Below are 10,428 nucleotides of genomic sequence, written 5' to 3' on the forward strand. Positions count from 1 at the left end.
TTAGCTGATGACCTTCTAAGCCAATACCTTAAAATTGCAACCGACAGAATCGAGGGTGTAGGTAGGCATACTCAGTGTACTCAAATGAGTACATTTTTCTGAGTATCTCTTGAAAACTTTAGCAATCAAAAAGTACTAAATGTTTTGAACTGCATAAACAAATATTTACAGTATAGAGAGGTATACAAAGAATCCTTGTGGGAAAGGAATAAACCTCTAAAACAGCATTTTATGGGTATAAATGGTAACAGTTGAAAGCAATGTGTCCTCCTATATATTGGGGGGTAGCATTTTGAGGCTTGAGTACATTTTTAAAATGATAGGTGGTTTGTGGTGGCAACAACATTACGTTTGAGTACAGACTGTAAATTTCTGGCTACACCCCTAGACAGAATTGTCTACCCCATCTCAATCCTTATAAACAAGTTAAGCCACAAATCTCATGTATCTCTGGAAAAAGTCATACATTATCCTTATGCACAAAGGAGGACATTCAACAGACATTACTAACTTTAGACCTTTAGCAATCTTAGCCCCCCCCCCCAAAAAAAAAAAAATTGAAAAATGTATTCAAAAACAATTGCTAACTAAGTTATCTCCTGCAGGAAGGGGTCTTATCCTCCATACAACATGGCTTCCATCATGCATATTGTACTAACATTGCACTTCTAACCTATATAGGTACTGTCAATAAAGTTAGAGATAACAACAGTCTCCTCCTTATTTCTAGACTTGTCTAAAGCTTTCAACACAGTTTGTCACAGCAAACTTCTATTTCAAATGTCCTCATTAAGTCTCTCTTTCAGCCCATCCTTCTATGGTTCAAAAGCTACCTATTCAATAGGTATCAGTCAGTAGCCTCTTTCCATACATTCCAGTCACCATCGGTATACCATAAAGCTTTATCCTTGGTCCTCTCCTATTTAACATTCTCACCAACACCTTCCACAAATCCACACAACAGGCTTCCCTCATGCAGTACGCAGATGACTCCACACTTATTTACACATCTGACAACATGTCACAACTCGAAAATATTTCTCAGGAAGCTTTAACAGTAAGTGAAACATGGCTTTGTAACTCACAACTCATGGTCAACCCTAAAAAAACAAACAACTATATTGTTTTCCCCTAAATCCTGCTCCCATTAAAAAGCAAATTTTAAAGTCCTTTTCTCTTGATAGCGCAACCATTGAAGTCATTTCTCATAGCACATTTTTAGGGATGATAGTGGATGATAATCTTAAATCGACCTGCATGTACAAAATTCCATAAGAAAACTCATAAAAATAGGGATGCTTTATAGAGCCAAAAACTTTCTAACCGACACAAATAAAGTTACACCTGTCACTACTTATCTCATCTCCACACTTCTTTATGGTGCTCCCATCCTTACTAACCTTCAGTCATCACAAAAATCAGAACTTGAACAATGCTGTAACAAAGTTATTAAATTTGCAGTAAATACAAACCCACCACTGTATAGCACTAAAAAGCCTAATTTGGTTACAACTACCCCATCCATCAACCAACATATACACAGCTTCTTACCACCTAGAAAATTATCCAGAATATATCTGCTTATCCAGTACTAAAAACATTCTACACAGCTATGTTCCCATTCAGTCATTATGATCCAATGACCAAAAACTCTTGTCTGTCCACAAATCTATCAAATCTGCTGGGCATTTTCTGTACTTATACCATCTTGCTAATGCCTGGAACTCCTTATCTTTATCCATCAAATCAGTACCCTCTTTCCTATCCTTCAAAACCATAACCATTATGAAAGACTAGCAAAAAGCTGCCTCTGTTCTTGCTCAACACCAGGATAAACTATGGGAGGAATTCAATAAAGCCTACATGAAGTGATTTTCCATGTAGGCTTAGTGTAATGGCCCCAACATGGAAACCAGCTGCTGAGCGATCCAGTAAACAGAACAGTGGGGCGTGCACGAGTGTGCAGACACAGAAGTGTCCATGGAATGCAAATCACCTCATATGCAGGTGAAATCCATGCAAATGAGGGTGATTTGTGATCCAATAAGCAGAAAGGTGCCATGTAGGTGTCTGAAATGTACATGGAAAAAAAAACGTGTACAGAAAAGTAAAAATTAAACAGGGGCTGTAAAACCCCTAAGAGAAGGTTAGATATCGCACTGTAGTGATGGAAATGGCCAAAAACTATGGCCAGTGAGTCCAAAAATTAATGCAAATCATTACAAAATATTATTTGTTTTTAAATACACATATTATGTCTTTGACACACAAACATGCTGTTATGCAAAAAAAAATAATGAAATTTTGTAAAACTGAAAATATGACATTTGCAAACATAATGCAGTATAGTGCCCGGCATGCAGAGTGCACAATGGCAGGTTTCACTGATTGCTAATGAGGCAGACCCTGGAGTAGTGAAGTATCCAAGGTATATGCAAGGAGCTGTATGCAAATGAGCTGGGGTTACTGAATAGCAAATATGGACCACTGTGTCTGCAGATATAAACTGTGTAGGCTAGAACCATGTAGGTAGTAGTAGAACAGGCAGCTGACATCAAAAGGGTGTGTGTCAGGCTATGTTTAAGCGGATTAAAGCTCAGCGGTGCCCGTTTGCTCTTAGCTAAGGACAGTTAAACGGGGGGGGGGGTGTCCTGTGCTGCTAAGCTATGTTTAGCCCCACGGCACATGTTTTAGCTCGTTTAAGCTAATCTTGAGTGTGCCTGTGCATGGGGGTGTGTCCAGACTGCTGAGCACTGTTTATACTAGTGCAGCGGGTTTGTGCGCCACACCACAGTACTTAGCAGTGAAAGAATTTTAAAAAAAGGAAATGGCCAGGGGGAGCCAATCAAGTAGAAATGACTGATAAGCCCCGTTCAACAGACACTGGCCCATTCAAACCCCCAATCACACAGGTTGCATCTGCAGCACACCACTATAAAGTATGCATACACCCTACAATCTGATTTTTCCCACATACTCTGCACCATTGGAATACACACTTGGGAATTTTAACTGACAGAATGCAAGGGGCTGCTGCTGCTCTGCTACATCTGTATGTGCTAGATGCTGAGGTCAGTGCTGATGCTGACAATAGGCCCAGACTGAGAGGAAGAAGAGTGTTCAGGCCCAGGGTAACCTTCCAGGGGCTACATGAGCTGGAGATTGTAGTGTGCTACGGGGTGGACAGGGACAAACTACAAGAGCTCACCGAGCTCTGCCACCCTTAACTCAGAGCCAAAGCCAACAGAGGGGAACCCATCCCAGTGGAAACAAAGGTATGTGTAGCCCTTAGAATATTAGCTACAGGTACTTTTCAAAGACCAACTGGGGAAATAATGAGTGTCTCACAGGCATCTGCATCCAGGGTACTCCACTAGTTCCTGGATGCCATGCAAGCACATGCCAGTGAGCATATTTATTTACCCTGCACCCCTGAGGAGAGGGCCAGCAGTATGCATCTCTTCCACCGTGTAACACACTACCCTGAGGTACTGGGTGCCACAGACTGCACTCATGTGCACATCAAAGCATCACCCAGTGAAGAGGGTAGAGTCTATGTCAACCTCAAGGGGTATCACTCCATCAACTGCCAGGTTGTGTGCAATGCCCAGGGCATTATCATGAATGTGTGTACTGGCAGCCCTGGCAGTTATCATGATTCCCACATCTAGCACACATCACAGCTGTACCAGACATTTGCCAGGGGGGACATCCCGTACGGCCATCTACTGGGGGATACTGGCTATGCACTGGAACCATGGATGATGACACCTATCAGAAATGCACACACACTTACCAAAGAACGCCATAATGAGGCACATGCACAAACTAGGAACATCATAGAACGCGTGTTTGGGCTACTCAAGTCACGGTTCCACTGCCTTGATATAGCTGGTGGAGCCCTGCACTACTCTCCAGCCACATGTGTACACATGTTCACAGTATGTGCCATACTACACAACATGATCTTGTGGAAACAGCTGTGGCAGGAACATCACAGGAAAGGGACACACAGCCCCCACCAATGCCAAGGTCCCCACAGCCACAGGGGGACTTGGAAGAGGAACCTGTCCCTGTAGGCAGATGCAGGCATGCCCAGTATACCCTGGCTTTGCCAAAGTGACAACATATAGCACATGCACTGACATCCTAAGGACCTAGGGACTGACACCTCACTCCGACTCACATACATACTAAAAATGATCCCAACCACAACACACAACCTGTACCTTACCATGTATTGGCTGTGTACTGCGTGCATCCGACAGAGTCAGCCCTGAAGCACTGTTATATCAACTGCTGCAGGCACAAGGTAAGTCAGTGTTCGTTACAACAAATGTATGGGGTACTAGACTATGGTACCATAGGTATGGACCTGCTGCATGTATGCAAGGGAATACAGTGGATTACTGGGATACCTGCAGACAACTGACAGCTATGTGGGACAACAGGAACTCTCTGCCCAATACTGGCTGCCACATAATATGCACTAGGCCCCAAGATGGCAAAACTCACTCCACTATGTGAGGGAAATGACAAACAGCAGGGTCATAGGACAGATGCATGCTTGTTAGTGCTAGAGTCCTCACCCCAACACACCCATGATCCCATACAACTGTAGATTATGTTTGCAAGGTAATAACAACAGATCACACAATCCCAGGGCTGACCCAATCAACCTGGTGACATGTTCCATTTACACAATATGCAGGGGTCAATGTGCTATGTATGTCTGTGGTTGATAGTGTCAGGAATTAAACTGCACCATCTGGTGTCTGTTGTGGTTTAGTGGGCTAAGTACATTACCATGGTTAATGGTGTTTATGGTTTAAGACTGGCTGGGCCTACAATTTTGCATGTGAGCTACACCTATGGTAGGAGTTCTAAAGACTGTCCATATGTCACTATTTGTTACTGCAAGAAAACTGCACAAAGCCAGAAACAATGGAGGGACAGAGGGTCACAGATATGGACAGTACACAACTCTGATTAACCTAGATGGTGACTAGTAGAACAGCAGGTTGTAACAACTCAGAGTAGCACCAGGATGTAAAGGCTGTCACGTAACTGTGTCAGTACTAACAACAAGTCAGTGGACACCATCATACCCCTCAAATGTACAGAGTTTCTCAGAATGTCCACATTTTTGCCTCAAATTTCTGGTCTATGTCTCATAACATTGCAGTTTTCTGGCAAACTAGTGGCAAATCAATAAAGGTTGACGTGACAAAATAATGACAGACACTTGAGATGCAGACTTCATACCCATCAGAAAATTCATGCTAATACAAAGCCTGTTATTCTACCAACTGTCTGAGTTTGTAAAAGCAATATTAAAAACTTGTCCCTATGTTTGGGCCTGTGTCCCACTGTTATATACAGCTTTGCCCAGATTTCTTGTTCTAAGAGGTTGAGAGGTATGGGGACCATGTAGCCTTATAGTACCAATACAACACAAACTGTCTGAGGACCAGAGCAGACATATGGGATGTAATGCTAGACATCCTGCAAAACAGGTACAGTCAGAGGTGTGAAGTCTGTAACCCTGCGTGTACTGTTATTTCTCATACCCCAGTCACAGCATACCTACAACTACATAGAGCAGCAACTGCGGACAAAGCAAGGAACAGGAGCATGGTAGGACAAAGGCCGACATATAAGGAAAAGGAGGAATTACTGGCCAGACAAATGTAGAAAGTGCATATTAGATCAGTTTGTGCAGTAGCATGGGTTCCATGCAGTGTATGGAGTCAGTAATCCAAATGTATCTCAGCAGTTCTTCATGTGAATCTATAATGATCTGCCACTGATGTACCAGGAAATCATATAGCTATGTAATATGTACCAGACATGTGATGCAAAACCCTGTTCAGTCTAATACAATCTGTATACACCCTAGGTATGAGTCAGATATTACGGACATCACACAGCCAGGAAATCCCTCGAGCATTATATCAGAGAGGTACTGGACTGTTGAATCATCTTCAGCAGCCAATTGGCTGTAGCACACAAAATCCTGGACTGGAGTACAGGTAGGCCTGGGCTGGAGTCCCATTGTAAGTACTGACAGTCACACTGGGCATGCTCCTACACTTAGCTAATTACAGCCCATGTCTGAAGCCACATCTGACTGCAGAACTCAGATGTCAATATATCTCTGTCCATACAGACAGCTATGTAGACAAGATTACTTTTATCTTTCAGTATGTGGCACATATAAGATATCTATGTATCTGTAGAGTTTTATATAGATACATATATATAGGTAACACATATACATATATATATATATATATATATATATATATATATATATATATATATATACCCTGGGGCAATTATAAGCCTAGCCCGATTCTATATGGCTTATGCCACCCCTTGATTTGAGTATACTGTGCCCTTTTTAAGGTTTTAGTTTACTGTGCCTCTGTCTAATAGTGACACGGGAGTAATCCCTGGGACAAACCTACGATCCCCCATCCACCTATCGAGATTCTTCTTGAAGAGATTCAGTGAGGTGCTCTGCCTCCCATGAACTGGAATTCTATTTCAGAGCGAAGGGAGCCTCTGGGTTATGAACCTGTCCCTCCAGCAAGTTCTATTTATTTCTGTGCTGAGGTTCAAGTCCCTCGAGCGTGTGGCTCTAAGGGATTTAGATTTACTGAGGTGGAGCATGTCCATTAATTCTGGATTTGACATAGCTTTGTATGTCAGGCATAGATCGCCTCGAAGTAGGCGGTATGCAACTGAGTAGAGCTGGAGTTTTTTTAACTGAGCAGCATATGGCATCTGTTTGAGACCCTTGATCCTCTTGGTGAGATACTTTTGGGGTCTCTCTAATTGTTGCAGATGTCGGGTAAGTTACATCCCAAAAGGGGCATTGTATTCTATGATGGGCCTGATGAAGGATGAATAAAGGGGCACGATTACCTCTCTTGATCTAGATGTGAAACCCTTCGTGATGAGGTGGGCTATGTAGAAGGTCTTTCTAACCACTTTGGCAATGTGGTTTTCAAAGGAGAGATTGCTATCAACTTGTGTCCCCAGGTCCCTAATAACTTTCTCTGTACTTAATTGGTTTCCGCCTATGTGGTAATTTGTGGGCACATTGTTTTTGCCAAAGGGTATGACTATACATTTTTTGGCATTTAGCTTTAAACCATGGCGCTGGCACCAGTTATCTGTCTCTGTGAGACCTTTTTGAAGGATGTTTGTGTCAGCTGGAGAGTCGATTATGGTGCCCAGTTTGCAGTCGTCTGCAAACTTGGTGAGCCATAGTCCTTCCACGTTTGCCTGTACCTCGGAAAAGTATATACCGAACAAGAGTGGTCCCAGGACAGATCCCTGTGGGATGCCACTTGTGATCGGTTTCGAGCCTGACATGGCTCCAGCAACTCTCACTCTGTGGGTTCCGTCTTTGAGCCAGTTTGCGACCCATCTTGTGACATAGGGGTTTATATTTAAGCTGGATAGCTTATCTATGATGCCCGAGTGGGGTATTGTGTCAAATGCCTTTGCAAGGTCCAGATAGGCTGTGTGGACTACCTTCCCTTCATCTATGGCTTTGGTGACTGTTTTGAAGAAGTCAACCAGGTTCAAAAGGCAGGATCTGCCCTTGACAAAGCCGAACTGGGTAGGATCTAGTGTCTGTAGGTCCCCAATGTCTTTGTTTATGAGCTCCATGATGATCCTCTCCATAGCCTTGCAGACTAAGCTAGTCAGGCTTATTTAGATAGTTTCTAGGGTCCGTAGAGGCTCCACCTTTGTGGAGTGGGACCACTGTTGCTGTACGCCATTCTGTGGGCACATATCCTGTAGTGAGGCTGAGATTGTATAGCTGTTTTATTTGAGGGATTAGTTTCTCTTGGAGTTCATGTAGGATGCAACCTGGGATGCCATCTGGCCCCATGGAAGCAGTGTTTTTTGCTTTGGAGAGGGCAGCCTTCACCTGAGCATCAGAGATGTTTGGGAGGCAGCCCTCTGCCGGGATAGATACTTGCTCTTTTGGGAGTTTGCACTGAACCTGTCTGCCAGGATATTGGCGATGTCTGTGGGTTCAGTGTATTTTTTGTCGTTTAGAATCAACTCAGAACAAGTCTGGGAGTTGCATCCCAGCTTCCTAACATAACTGAAAAAAGCCTTATGATTGTCTTTGGTGTCCTGTGCAATTTTTCTCTCGAAGCTGGCCTTGGAGGATTTTATGAGGGATCGTAATTTTTTGCTAGTACTGATCAGAGATGCCTTCCCTATTAGGGATTTTGCTCTATCATGTAGTAGCTTCCTCCTTCTGTTGTACAGTTTATTTATGGCAGGGGTCCACTAGACTGGACGCCTGCCTTTGGATGATTGGGTCTTGGTTTTGTTTGGGATAGCATGATCCATGCATTCCTGGAGATGTCCGTAGAATGCGCTTATATAGGATTCTGCAGTTTGGGCCGTAGTTTCCACTGGCCCTGGGGCCTTGAAGGATTCCACTTCAGTTTTGAGAAGTGAGAAGTTTGCTTTTGAGAAGTTTTTCACTGTGGTTTTCTGGGCTGGGGGTGGGGTCGGGATGTGCACATCCAGTGAAATTAATTTATGGTCTGATCTTATCAATGAGGGATATACTTCTGGTGTGGAGCATAGAGTCCCCATGTTGGTAATGATCAGGTCTAGTATGTTGTCCCCTCTTGTGGGAGTGGTGACTAGTTGTTCCATAGCATTTGAGTTTATAATTTCCAGGAACCTTTAGGCTAAGGTGCTGGGGCTTGAGTAGTGCTCCCAGCCAATGTTTGGGTAGTTGAAGTCACCCAATATAATGGTGTTCGGAGAGATCTTCATGTTCTCCAATGTTTTCAGGAACGCTGAGTGGGATTCCTGACTTTGAGAGGGTGGTCTGTAGGATGCTATAAACTGAAAAGCAGTCTTGCCCACTGTTAGTTGCACATGGATGGTCTCCGATACTTCGTGCAATGCCACTAACCTGGAGGTGTGGATATCCTTGATAAATATGGAAACTCCCCCTCCTTTTGTGGTTCGGTCCGGGTTTTGGGGCCAAAAAGCATGATATGAGGTATAGCCTGGTAGTGCTGGGGTGTTCTCTGGAGCCTTGAACCAGGTTTCTGTCACTGCACAGATATCGATGTTCTCCATACTGAGGAGAGCTTCGAGCGTGCATCTTGAGGTTAAGACTTCTGGCGTTAAGCAGCATTACCCTTAGTTTCTTGTTCCTTGTGCTGTCTATGGGGTGGGTTTGACTTTTGAGCCTTGCCTAAAAAAGGCACTATGGGGGTGGCAAGAGCCTTTGCCAATATCTGAAAGCCCAGTGGTGACAGGTGTAAGCCGTCCCTAGCGAAGCAACGTGGCTTGTCGAGCATGTCATCCCAGGCTGACAGACACTGGATCCCCTTTGAATGACACCAAAATTTTAGCCAATTGTTAAAATCGATCATTTTGTCTTTGTACTGTGGCATCATTCTAGGTGAGGGTAAGATGCTGCTCAAGGTCAGGGTCATACCAGCCTGGGCTACATGATCAGAGAGCTCCTCTATGTCTCTTTCCATGTAGTCCAGGGAGGTACGTCTCAGGTCATTCACACCAGCATGTACAATGACTGAGTCATATTTGTATTTGCTTTGGAGTGACCTGAGTGCTTGCGTTATGTGGCGGATCCTAGCACCCGACAGGCAGCTCACCGTGACCTTCTCTTTATTCAGCCTGGTGAGCGGGACGTCAGTGTGTCTGACAATAGAGTCACCTATTACAAGAGTATCAGGTGTGTTATTCAGCCTTAAGGGCTGTGGCTGTTTGGCACACTGAGTTTGTGGGCTATGTGTTGTGCATGTTTTGTTTTGAGGTAGCGTTTGCTTGGATGTCTGCTTTGGAGGTCTCTGTTGCTTAGGTAGATTTTTATTTAGAGCCTCCGAGTATGTTTTTGTGTATTTATGTGTTTGGTTCGCTGATGTGGTGGGACTATGTGATACTGGAATTGTGTTGTGTGAGGTTACCTTCTCCTCCTGACTGGTTACACCAGTTTTGAGATGAGAGAGCTCAGCCTCCAGTTTGGCTAAATAGTTGCATCTCTCACATATATTTGAACCTGTTTGGAGGAGGAGAGGGTTGTCCGTGTACATGAGACAGTTGTAACATTGCCTCAAAATTCCCAGATTCACCAGCTGGACTGGAGAGGAAACCATTGACTGACCAATAGAGGACAGGGTAATCGTAGAGAGTATAAGAGTAAGTAGTGCTTATGGTTTAATAGTGCTAACTTGTAGGATTACTTAATTGGACCAGTGAAGGGCCTTAGAATGAGAATATGATGTTTAAATTGAGAGATAGAGCAGTTCTAAGGGAAAAGTGAAGAGCAGACTTTGTGGAGCCAGGAATAGTTTAAACCCAATTAGGCGGCGCTGCCTGCTGTTGCGCTATGCACAAAAACGCACAAAA

Source organism: Protopterus annectens, chromosome 9.part0, assembly GCF_019279795.1.
Source record: "Protopterus annectens isolate FY-2018-M chromosome 9.part0, PAN1.0, whole genome shotgun sequence".
Lineage (NCBI taxonomy): Eukaryota > Metazoa > Chordata > Ceratodontiformes > Protopteridae > Protopterus > Protopterus annectens.